Consider the following 13,710-nt stretch of genomic DNA (forward strand, 5'->3'; position numbering starts at 1 on the left):
TCGGTGACTCATCATAACACACCCAATACAGCAGATGGACATCCAACCAGGAGTGTTCATGTAGAGGTGCTGTGGCGAGCTGGGGGGTGGTCCCTATTTATACCGCGCAGAGATGTAACAGAGACATTGGAGGCAGATGTCGGGTACAACAGGTCCAAGCTTTATTCTCTGGCCGTCCATTTGACAGCCTCCGCAGTACACCGCACTTCAAAGCAATTCACTTTACTTCGCTTCACTTGTCGGCCCTCCTTTTCCAGAGCCGTTTCCCGCACACCGTACTTTACACTGGGGACGTGTATGCATACACCGTCCCCTCTTCACTCGTTGACACTCCTGTCAGATCCGTCACTGTGGCCGCCCTAGGCCTGTAACCAACAGTACTTTTACTGAACAGTAGTCTCTCTCAGTACGGTATGCTTTACCTCGATGCCTCGTCTATTCTGCGGTACTTTCCTGTCAGGACCACCCCCCTGACGTTCTCTCTCCTCAGTCCCCCTGGTTTGGGTTTTCCTCAGAGTGCACAGACTGTCGCAGTCCTCCTGTCACTTGAGCTCCCCCTGGGGACTGGAACTTTCTAGAACCCTCCCTCGGTATTTATACCAAACCCGGTTCCCTGTATCTCCGCCCCCATGACCAACGGTTTCCTAAGCCCTAAACTGCTGTCAAGTCCTTTGCTCACACTCCTCCCTGCCCTCTAATGGTCAACCCAGGTACTGCACGTCCACTACACTTTCCTAGCTGTTTCCCCACTGTAATAACTGACACCTACCTACACTGTGCAAACCTTTCCTTCTTCACTCTGACTAGTCCGTCCATCCATCAGGTCACCTTCCCTACATTCACATTTTAAAAAATGAGGGCCTTACTCCACTGAAGTGGCATCAATTTCACAAGAGTATAAATAGTATAATAGGGACTGACCTATCTTCCACTACAGCAACCCAGAAGATGGACACCCAATTAGGAGTCTTCAAATTTAAAATAATTAGGGGCATACACCACCGAAGTGGCATCAATTTCACGAGAGTAGAAATAGTGTTATAATGACCTACAGATCTTCTACTACCACTAACCCAGCAGATCGAGATTTAACCAGGAGTGATGAAGAAAATATGCTCCAAACAATTTTCAAATGAGAGCTTCCTTACTGTATGACGTTAGTAAACGAAGAAATGTTTTTGACCTGTGGATGAGGCCTGTATAACATAGACTAGATGCTACAAACAATTTTAAAGTGAGATTTCCCATACTGTAGAACGTTAGTAACGGAACAAAAATTTGTTTTTAGTGTGGATGAGGCCTGTATAACCTAGGAGATATGCTCCAAACAATTTCAAACTCGGATTTAGCCAGCTGTATTACGATTGTAACAAATATATATGTATATATACTGTATATTTTTTTAATGTGCAACAGCACTGCACACACAACAATTTCACTGCTACAAAATTACAATGTGGGATATGGTGGGCTGTATCATGTTTAGCAACAGAATTTTTAATTTTTTTTTAATCTGCATGAGCTCTACAGACAGCTTCATTTCACCACCACAAAATTATAACGTGAGATATGGTTGGCTGTATCACGTTTAGTAACAGAAATTTTTTTGTTTTAATCTGCATGAGCTATGGAGACAGTGGAATTTCAACGCCACTAAATAATAAGGTGAGATATGGCATGGTGAATCACGGTAGCAAATGCCCAAAAAAAATGTTTTCATGGCCAACAATTCAAATCACAGAACAATGTCACCACACCACTAAATGACAAGGTGCTGTATCACATTTAGCAAGTGAAAAAAACAAGAAAAAAAGCAATATACTCGGGCATGTATCACAATAGAAGCAGTGCACAACACTCTTGTATGACGTGTGCCATGCTGTATTTGTCTGTGGACCTCAGTAATGGCAAAAAAATATATATTGCTGTAAGGTAGATTTCACAGCCACACAGGACACTACCTAGTAAACTAAGTAAGAAACAACCACCTAGCTAACTAGTTAAAATATAGCTGCTATCCGTGTCAGCATCAGGAGCCTCTCTGCGCTATCACAGTGTCAAAATGGCACTAAAACAAGATGTACGCTATTTATATGGAGAGGGTTATGTGATTTCAGCAGCCAATGACACAAGCCGTTGTGTCAGGACATTGTGGGTGTTTCTTGCATCCTGATTGGCTAGCCGCAATGTGCACACATAAAGTTAGAAGAAAAAAAGTTTACAAGAACGCTGCGCCTCTGAGCTCTGCAAACCCCCTCTCCTCATCAAACACATGCCAAATGCTCATGATACACCACCATTATCGTAGCCAAAGTGCTGAAAATACTTTAACCCCTTTCTGACATATGACGTACTATCCCATTCATGTGCCCTGGGTCTTAATGCCCATGAACGGGATAGTACATCATCACGGGAGAAGCGCAGCTGATCGCTGCCGGGAGCCAGCTGATTATCCCAGCTGACACCCGGCACTAAGTGCCAGGAGCGGTCACGGACACAGTGTTGTGCAAAGTGTCAGATCAGCGATCTGATATAATACAGTGAGGTCCCACCCTGGGACAAAGTATAAAAGTTAAAAAAAAAAAAATGTGTAAAAATAATTTAAAAAAATCCTAAATAAAGAAAAAAAAATTCCCCAATAAATTCATTTCTATATGTAAGTAATAAAAAAACAAAAAAGTACACATATTTAGTATTGCCACGTCTGTTAAGACCCACCCTATAAACCTGTCCCACTAGTAAACCCCTTTAGTGAACCCCTTAAAAAAGGGCAAAAAAACAATGTTTTATCATCATACTGCTGAACAAAAAGTGGAATAACACATGATCAAAAGTACGAATATAAATAAACATGGTACCACTGAAAATATCATCTTGTCCCGCAAAAAACAAGCCCCCATACAGCATCATCAGTAAAAAAATAAAAAAGTTATAGCTCTCAGAATAATGCAATGCAAAAATAATTATTTTTTATATGAAATTGTTTTTATTGTACAAAAGCTCCAAAACATAAAAAAAGATATAAATGAGGTATCACTGTAATCATACTGACCCGAAGAATAAAACTGCTTTATCAATTTTACCACAAGCAGAATGGTATAAAGGCCCCCCAAAAGAAATTCATGAATTGCTGGTTTTTGTTCATTCATGGAATAAAAAGCAATAAAAAATGTCATGTGCCCAAAAATGGTACCAATAAAAACGTCAACTCGTCCCACAAAAAAAAAGACCTCACATGACTCTGGGACAAAATATGGAAAAATTATAGCTCTCAAAATGTGGTGATGCAAAAACTATTTTTTGCAATAAAAAGCCTCTTTTAGCGTGTGACAGCTGCCAGACATAAAAACCCGCTATAAATAGTAAATCATACCCCCCTTTATCACCCCCTTAGTTAGGGAAAAATAATAAAAAAAAATGTATTTATTTCCATTTTCCCAATAGGGATAGGGCTAGGGTTAGGGTTGGGATTAGGGTTAGGGGTGTGTTAGGATTAGATTTGTGGTTAGGGTTATGATTAAGGTTGGGATTAGGGTTAGGGGTGTGTTGGGGTTAGGGTTTGAGTTAGAATTGGGGGGTTTCCACTGTTTAGGCACATCAGGGGCTCTGCAAACTCGACATGGCATCTGATCTCAATTCCAGCCAATTCTGCGTTGAAAAATTCAAACGGTGCTCCTTCCCTTCCAGGCTCTGCCATGCGCCAAAACAGTGGTTTACCCCCACATATGGTGTATCAGCATACTCAGGAAAAATTGCACAATAACTCTTGGGGTCCAATGTCTTCTGTTACCCTTGGGAAAATACGAAATTAGGGGCGAAAATATAATTTTTGTGGAAAAAATATGATTTTTATTTTTATGGCTCTATGGCTCTACATTATAAACTTCAGTGAAGCACTTGGGGGTTCAAAGTTCTCACTAAACATCTAGATAAGTTCCTTGGGGGGTCTAGTTTCCAAAATGGGGTCACTTGTGGGGGGTTTCCACTGTTTAGGCACATCAAGGGCTCACCAAAGGCGACATGGCATCCGATCTCAATTCCAGCCAATTTTGCGTTGAAAAAGTCAAACAGCGCTCCTTCCCTTCCGAGCTCTGCCATGCACCAAAACAGAGGTTTACCTGCATATATGGGGTATAGGTGTACTCAGGACAAATTGCACAATAACTTTTGGGGTCCAATTTCTCCTGTTACCCTTGGAAAAATAAAAAAAATTGGGCTTGAAGTAAAAAAGTTAAATGTTCATTTTTTTTAAACATTCCAAAAATTCCTGTGAAGCACCTGAAGGGTTAATAAACTTCTTGAATGTGGTTTTGAGCACCTTAAGGGGTGCAGTTTTTAGAATGGTGTCACTTTTGGGTATTTTCTATCATATAGACCCCTCAAAGTGACTTCAAATGTGATGTGGTCCCTGAAAAAAAAATGGTGTTGTAAAAATGAGAAATCGCTGGTCAACTTTTAACCCTTATAACTTCCTAACAAAAAAAATGTTGGTTCCAAAATTGTGCTGATGTAAATACATGTGGGAAATTACTTATTAAGTATTTTGTGTGATATATCTCTGTGATTTAAGGGCATGAAAATTCAATGTTGGAAAATTGCAAAATTTTCAAAATTTTAGCCAAATTTCCATTTTTTTTCACAAATAAACCCAAGTCATATCAAAGAAATTTTACCACTTTAATGAAGTAGAATATGTCACGAGAAAACAATGTCACAATCACCGGGATCCATGGGAGCGTTCCAGAGTTATTACCTCATAAAGGGACAGTGGTCAGAATTGTAAAAATTGGCATTATCGTGCCAACCACCTTTGGGGGTAAAGGGGTTAAAGGCAACGCAAATATTTTCCGGCACTTTTTACCGAATGTTTCTGATTTTTTCTGATTTTATAAAATTTTGCTCATGCTTCAGATCACGATTCCGAATGTACCATATTCGTGCCAAATTTATGTTTGGAGATCGTTTTTTGAACAAAGTTGCTCATGACTGCAAGTGACATCGACAGATCTGTGGTTTATTTTCCTAGATGTTTGCTACCATTCCCATACAAGTTTCTTCAAAATCTGTGAGCAAGTGTATGTAGAAAAATTATGCTGTTTTGAAGGTCAAGGGCGGTCACACCTATTATTGATTTGATTTATATTTCTTATTTGTTCACCCACTATTACAGATGAGCGGATCAATTCACTGGACTCTGGTCGAGTGGCTAGGTCCAGTGTCTGTCTAGGTCAGTGATACCTGGCAGCTGGATGAGAAGCCTGTGTATCTCTTACCTTCTGGTGTCCCCATTGCGACTTTTGAATTGCCAGGTTTGGAGTAATGTCATCTGTGCATCACATTGCACAGATGGCGATGCACCAACCCTTATAAATCAAATGCTGTGCTAGCGACGCCGAAAAGTAAGAGATTTGCTAGGCTCTGGTCTCGTTGCCAGGCACTACTGACCTGTACGGAAGATCAGATTCCTGCAAATCGATCCGCTCATCTCTACTCAGTTTGCATTTTGTTAATTAATAGAAACAAACTATTAATACTTCTATTTTTGAGAGAGCGTTAAAGGGAATCTGTCACCAGGTTTCACACTGTAATCTGAGATCAGCATAATGTAGGGACGGAGACCCTGAAGCCAGCGATGTATCACTTACTCGGCTGCTTGCCGCAGTCTTGATTCAAAACTGTTTTTTCTGCTGTAGTTCTACCATATCTATGGATGCTGAATAGTGATGAGCGAACGTGCTCAGGTAAGTGTGCTCTTAGGCAATCCCTGCATGTGTTGCAGCTCTCGAACAGCTACGAGACATACAGCCGCAGGGACTCGAAATTCTGAATTGTGTTACTGTAGTCTGTGGTTTACGAGTATCCAAATGATGTCTTCTAGCCCCAGCCTCATATATAAGATTTCGTAATCCTTACCTTACGGCATTACTATAACCACTCAACTCTGACTGCTAATTATTGGATAAAGCTTCTTGATTGGAAATTTCCAAATTTTGGTTTGGACTTTTAGCTTTAACCAAGTAAGAAGTTCATAAAGTCGGCAGCCTGGCCCGACACATCACGGTTATTTTACTTTTGTTAGCTACAATGGATGTTGGCAAGCAACATTAAAGCTGGTGTCACGCAAGTGCTTCTCCCCAGCATAAGGACAGAGCGTAACATGCTCTTTTCACAGCGCTTTCATGCTGGTCTGGGAGATATAGTGTGAAAGTCTCCACGTTACATCTGGCCAGAGTGTTTGGATTTTCATTATGATGTGAAGCCTGCCACCACCTTCTGCCCTTACGCTTCATGGAAATGTGGCATGACAGTGCATTAATCATGGGTGTGAGTGTTACAGGTGATAATACAAAGGGAGAATTCTCCAGATGGTCCAGGCACTCTACACATTATTTTAGGAGATCTGTGGAAGAAAAGTTGGTGACATATTTGTCTTGTTATTCAGTGAAAGGGCGGAAATCACTTGTACAGTAACTAGCTTTCATTTTTTTTTATTTTGTCAGCATGGAAAGTTATGCAACATTACAAATCACTTTATTAGGGGATGACTTATGACTTCATTCCTTAAAAAAATGCATGTAAGTGGCTTCCAAATCATGGCTTTTCCCTATCTGCTTGCTTCAGCTGCATTAATATCAGAACATACTCACTTGGAGTACAGATGATAGCAGTGAAAGTGTCAGCAACTCAGCACAAGTCTCCTCCTTTGAGTGTTGTGCTCTTTCAGACATCTGTGATCATTATCAGTCGGATCTCAGATTACAATGCACTGGCAGCGTGTCTCGAGCGTGACAGCTTCATATATCTTTATGAAGCTGTCACACTTGGGTTGGGAGATGCACGTCCAGTCCGTGCATTGCGATCCGAAATCGGACCTATGATCACAGATATCTCAAAGGGCCTTTTGTTATGATTGAGTCACCGTAGGAGGCAAAAATAGAAATGCTAGCTAAGTCCAGAAAACCAGAGAAGTTGGCAGCTATCGGATTGCAGACCCCTGAACCTATCAACACAACTAGCAGTAGCCGTGGGGGGCTCCTACGATGCCCTAGGCCCCTCGATCACAGCCGGAGGACTACATAGCCTAAAGACAGAAAGGGAAATCTAAACTGCCCCAGAGCAGACCCCAAAGCAAAAGGCAGCCCCCACATATAATGACGGTGAAGCAAGAAGAAAGAAAAAAACACAGACAGAAAGACAGACTGAGCAAAGATGGGGCCCACGCTAGCTTAGATAGGAAAGGACAGGAAGGCTGCTGTCTGCAATCCGTGAAAATCCCTATGAAAATAAGAGCCAACAGACTGACAGTGAAAAAGGTCCTGAAGACGCTTGGCTTCAAAAAAGCTATGTCAGTACTCAGGAATATTCTGAAGAGAGAGCAACAGGCAAAAAGAGATTCAGCTCACCCCAGCAGGGAATGGCAGAATCCAGAAAAGCAAGGAAAACAAAACACTAATGCAAAAAGGCAAAGCAGAAATCTTAGCTTTAGATGAGCAGGAATCAGACTGGTTTCCTAGAAGTCCACAGAGAAATCACCCACAGGCCAGAAGGGCGTCGGCAGCCTTATATCCAGTCATTAACTCCACTCAGCCAGTCATCATCAGCCCCAGGTGTTTGACAATCAGGCTCACTACCTTTCTTCACCAGAAGAAGGAGTTCCTCGGGCCTCAGTAGTGAAGGGGAAAATGAACTCACAACAGTACCTCCCCCTTGAGGAGGGGTCACCGAACCCTCAACCACGCCACCAGGGCGATCAGGGTGAGCCCGATGAAAGGCATGCACCAATCTTTTGGCATGAATATCAGAGGCAGAGACCCAGGAATTATCCTCCTGACCATAACCCTTCCACTTAACCAAATACTGGAGTCTCCGTCTAGCCAGATGGGAATCCAGTACTTTCTCTACCTCATATTTCATGTTACCTTCAACCAATACAGGGTCTGGAGGTGCAACTCCCGGAACAACAGGTTCAACAAACCTCTTCAACAAAGATTTATGGAACACATTATGGATTTTAAATGTGACAGGAAGAGCCAAACGAAAAGAGACCGGATTAATAATCTCCAAAATCTTGTAAGGTCCAATAAATCTAGGCTTAAACTTAGGAGAAGCCACCTTCATAGCAATATTTTTTGATGATAACCACACCATATCACCAACCTTAAACTGGGGACCAATGGTCCTATGTCGGTTGGAAAACCGCTGGGCCTTTTCCTGGGAGAGAGATAACTTATCCACCACTTGGTCCCAGATCTGGTGCATTCTCTCCACCACAGTGTCAACCCCTGGGCAGGCAGAGGGCTCCACCTGCCCTGAAGAAAATCGAGGATGAAACCCAAAGTTACAAAAAAAAGGAGACATCAAAGTGGCAGAACTAGCTCTATTATTTAAAGCAAATTCGGCCAAGGGCAAAAATGAAACCCAATCATCCTGATCAGAAGAAATAAAACATCTCAAATATGACTCCAAGGTCTGGTTTGTTCTCTCTGTCTGCCCATTGGTCTGAGGGTGAAAAGCAGAGGAGAAGGACAACTGAATTCCCAGCTTGGAACAGAAAGTTCTCCAAAATCTAGACACAAACTGGACTCCTCTGTCAGATACAATGTTCTCAGGAATCCCGTGCAAGCGAACCACCTGTTGTAAAAACAGGGGCACCAATTCAGAGGAAGACGGCAACTTAGGGGGTGGTACAAGATGAACCATCTTAGAGAACCTATCACAAATCACCCAAATAACAGTCATCCTTTGAGAGACAGGCATATCATAGAAGAAATCCATTGAAATATGGGTCCATGGCCTCTTGGGGACAGGCAAAGGCATCAACAACCCACTAGAGCGAGAACACGATTTAGACCGGGAGCACGTCCCACAGGACTGCACAAAATTCCTGACATCACGAGACAAGGAGGGCCACCAAAAAGACCGACTCACCAGATCTCTAGTACCAAAAATACCTGGATGACCAGCCAAAGCAGAGCAATGAACTTCAGACATCACTCTCTTCTTCCACTGGTCAGGAACATACAACTTTCCACTGGGACAACGCTCAGGTTTGTCCTCCTGAAACTCTTCCAGAGCACGTCTCAAATCGGGTGAGATGGCAGAAAGAACTACCCCTTCGCCTAAGATGGTAGCAGGCTTGGTCACCACAGGAGAATCAGCAAAGAAGCTCCTAGAGAGGGCGTCAGCCTTGACATTCTTAGTTCCAGGAAGAAAAGAAACCACAAAATCAAAACGTGTAAAAAACAAGGCCCACCTAGCCTGTCTAGGGTTCAAGCGCTTAGCCGACTCTAGGTAAATCAAATTCTTGTGGTCAGTGAGGACCACGACTTGATGCTTAGCTCCCTCCAACCAATGTCTCCACTCCTCAAATGCCCATTTCATGGCTAACAGTTCCCGATTCCCCACATCATAGTTACGTTCAGATGGAGAGAACTTTCTGGAAAAGAAAGCACAGGGATTCATTTTAGATGTTACAGGATCCTTTTTGGACAAAACAGCTCCTGCACCAATCTCAGAAGCATCCACCTCTACCTGGAACGGAAGTGAGACATCAGGTTGCCGCAAAACCGGGGCGGAGGTGAATCTTCGCTTCAGTTCCTGAAAGGAAGAAACAGCCTCCGGAGACCAATTTAACACATCAGCACCCTTCTTAGTCAAATCAGTCAATGGCTTGGCAATACTAGAAAATTTTGCTATAAATTTCCGATAAAAATTAGCAAAACCCAAAAACTTCTGGAGGGCCTTCAAAGAAGTGGGCTGAACCCAATCGTAAATGGCCTGTACCTTGGCCAGGTCCATTTCAATAGTTGACGGGGACAAAATAAATCCCAAAAAAGAAATCCTCTGTACTCCAAAAAGGCATTTAGATCCTTTGACATACAGGGAATTCTCCCTCAAGATCCGGAACACAGTCCGACTATGTTCCACATGAGAATCCCAATCCTTGGAGAAGATCAAAATATCATCCAGATAGATAATCAAAAATGTATCGACAAAATCTCGTAAAATATCGTTCATGAAGCACTGGAAGACAGAAGGGGCATTAGTGAGCCCAAAAGGCATCACCAGGTACTCAAAATGTCCCTCCGGAGTATTAAACGCCGTTTTCCATTCATCCCCATGCTTAATGCGAATAAGATTATACGCCCCCCTGAGGTCAAGCTTGGTAAACCAGCAAGCACCTTTAACTCTGGAGAATAGATCAGAAATCAGGGGTAACGGATACTGATATTTAACAGTAATCTTGTTGAGAGCACGATAATCAATACAAGGTCTTAATGATCCATCCTTTTTGGCTACAAAAAAAAACCCGGCACCTAAGGGTGACGAGGATAGTCTAATATGACCCTTCTCCAACGCCTCCTTAATATAGGATCGCATAGCCTCGTGCTCGGGTACAGATAAATTGAAGAGCCGACCCTTGGGAAATTTACACCCCGGGCTCAGTTCAATAGCACAGTCATAACTCTTATGAGGAGGCAGAGACGCAGACTCATTCTCACTAAATACATCATAAAAGTCCGCCAAATAATCAGGAACATCATGCAACTGAGGAGAGGTGGAAAACACCGGAGCCTCACTAAAGGCACACCGACAACCCCAACTCACCACAGACACAGATTTCCAATCCAAAACTGGATTATGAATTTGTAACCAGGGAAACCCCAGAACAATAGTATCATGCAGATTATGTAACACCAAAAACCTGCAATTTTCTTGATGGTCTGGGGCGACCCGCATTACCACCTGGGTCCAAAACTGAGGTTTATTTTTAGCCAAAGGAGTAGCATCAATCCCCCTCAAAGGGATAGGCGTCTGCAGAGGTGTCATCGGAAATCCACAACGTTTAGCAAAATCCAAGTCCATTAGGTTTAGAGCTGCTCCCGAATCCACAAAAGCCTTGGCGGAAAATGTGGACAGGGAGCAGATCAGAGTAATAGCCAGAAGAAACTTAGGTTGAACACCACCAACAGAAAACGTGTGTGCAAAGCGTTTCTCGCGTTTAGGACAGATAGAAATAATATGCGAGGCATCTCCACAAAAAAACACAACTTATTACGCCTTCTGAACTCCTGACGCTGCTCTCTGGAAAAAACTCTATCATATTGCATAGGTTCAGACATCTGTTCAACAGGTGGCAACACCTCTCGTGCAGCTCTGCGTTCGCGTAAACGCCGATCAACCTGAATGGCTAAAGACATAGAATCGTCAAGACCAGAGGGAACAGGAAATCCCACCATAGTATCTTTTATGGCTTCTGACAACCCCTTCCGAAAGAGAGCAGCCAAGGCATTATCATTCCAGGTAGTAAGTACTGCCCACTTTCGGAATTTTTGACAGTACAATTCTGCAGAATCACGACCCTGGTTCAATGCCAGCAGGGTCTTTTCAGCCTGATCAATGGCATTAGGTTTGTCATACAACAACCCCAAGGCCTGAAAAAATACGTTCACATTAGTCAGAATAGGATCATCTGGTTTCAAAGAAAACGCCCAATCCTGGGGATCGCAACGCAGCAAAGAGATGACAATTTTAACCTGCTGCGCGGAGCTCCCTGACGAGTTAGGCTTCAAGGCAAAAAATAATTTACAATTATTTTTGAAATTCAAAAATTTAGACCGATCCCCAAAAAATACATCAGGTGTAGGAATCTTTGGTTCAGCAGCATGTGAATGAGCAAGGTAGGCGGAAATTCCCCGCACTTCCGCAGCGAGCTGCTCCACACGATCAGACAATTGCTTTATCTCCATTGAGAGAAAAAAAAAATTCCCCCTACGGCCTCAGAGATATAGAGGAAAAAATATACACACTTTTTTTAAATTTTTTTTTATACAATTCTTTCCTGCTATTGAGTACGCTAGAATCTGCGGTATGGCGGGTGATTCTGTTATGATTGAGTCACCGTAGGAGGCAAAAATAGAAATGCTAGCTAAGTCCAGAAAACCAGAGAAGTTGGCAGCTATCGGATTGCAGACCCCTGAACCTATCAACACAACTAGCAGTAGCCGTGGGGGGCTCCTACGATGCCCTAGGCCCCTCGATCACAGCCGGAGGACTACATAGCCTAAAGACAGAAAGGGAAATCTAAACTGCCCCAGAGCAGACCCCAAAGCAAAAGGCAGCCCCCCACATATAATGACGGTGAAGCAAGAAGAAAGAACAAAACACAGACAGAAAGACAGACTGAGCAAAGATGGGGCCCACGCAAGCTTAGATAGGAAAGGACAGGAAGGCTGCTGTCTGCAATCCGTGAAAAACCCTATGAAAATAAGAGCCAACCAACTGACAGTGAAAAAGGCCCTGAAGACGCTAGGCTTCAAAAAAGCTATGTCAGTACTCAGGAATATTCTGAAGACAGAGCAACAGGCAAAAGGAGATTCAGCTCACCCCAGCAGGGAATGGCAGAATCCAGAAAAGCAAGGAAAACAAAACACTAATGCAAAAAGGCAAAGCAGAAATCTTAGCTTTAGATGAGCAGGAATCAGACTGGTTTCCTTGAAGTCCACAGAGAAATCACCCTCAGGCCAGAAGGGTGTAGGCAGCCTTATATCCAGTCATTAACTCCACTCAGCCAGTCATCATCATCAGCCCCAGGTGTTTGACAATCAGGCTCACTACCTTTCTTCACCAGAAGAGGGAGTTCCTCGGGCCTCAGTAGTGAAGGGGAAAATGAACTCACAACAGCCTTTAGTGAGACATGGGTGCTGAGCTGAACCTTTCACTGCCATCATCTGTACTCCAAATGAGTACGTTCTGATGCAACTGAAGCCGGCAAACAGAGTGAGGGAAAGTAGAGATTTGGAAGCAACTTACATGCAATTTTTTTTAACAAGAATAAAGAAAAAATTCCCTAATAAAGTGATTTGAAAAGTTTCATAACTTTCTATCCTGGACTAAATTATTTAAAAATAACAAAATTTCATGAGCGTAAATGACCAAATAAATGGACAGATTTTGGCCCACTAACAGGCACAGATTGACTATATTTTGGCTCTCATTTACTTGTCCATTTACACAGGTCAGAAAAATTTTTATAGGGAAGAACAATCATTCATTTTATTTATTTATTGTACTCATTTATATGGCGCCATTAATTCCACAGCCCTTTACAGACATTATTGATACAATCTCTCCATATGTTCATATGACAAAAGTTATGCTTGTTTGTCAGGTGAACGGCAGCACGGTTATGCCAACCAAGGGAACGAACATTCGGCAAATATCAGCCCGTTTAAATGGGCCTTAACACTGCAAAAATGTATCATTCTCTGTGTTTGAATATAAGGATTTTTTTTTGTACAAATTATATGTTGTGTCTGTTATTGATGCTGAGCTCCCTTTACTCTTCAATTTTCGGAATATCCATACAAGTGAATGCATGGAGTAGCTCATAGGACGTTACCTCTCCATTCCTGGTGGCTAGAGATGGGACCTCATTCTTGAGAGGCAGGTTGCAGCGATGGGACCCTCATCTACCAGACATTTATGGCATATTCTTTGGATGTCTAAAATCCAGTTTGAATTTACAGTTAGATATAGATATTATCATGATATCAAATGAATACAATCTTCCTTCATCTAGTATAAAAAGTATAGATTAACGTATACTTTTCTTTTTAACAAGGGACCCGATAAGTGATGGATGGCCATCGAATGGCTTCTTTTAAGACCTCTTTTTGAAATATAGACTTTTTCATGTTTGTTTAACAT

Source organism: Dendrobates tinctorius, unplaced genomic scaffold (genome assembly GCF_039654945.1).
Source record: "Dendrobates tinctorius isolate UK_male_01 unplaced genomic scaffold, ASM3965494v1 ptg000133l, whole genome shotgun sequence".
NCBI classification, from domain to species: Eukaryota; Metazoa; Chordata; class Amphibia; order Anura; family Dendrobatidae; genus Dendrobates; species Dendrobates tinctorius.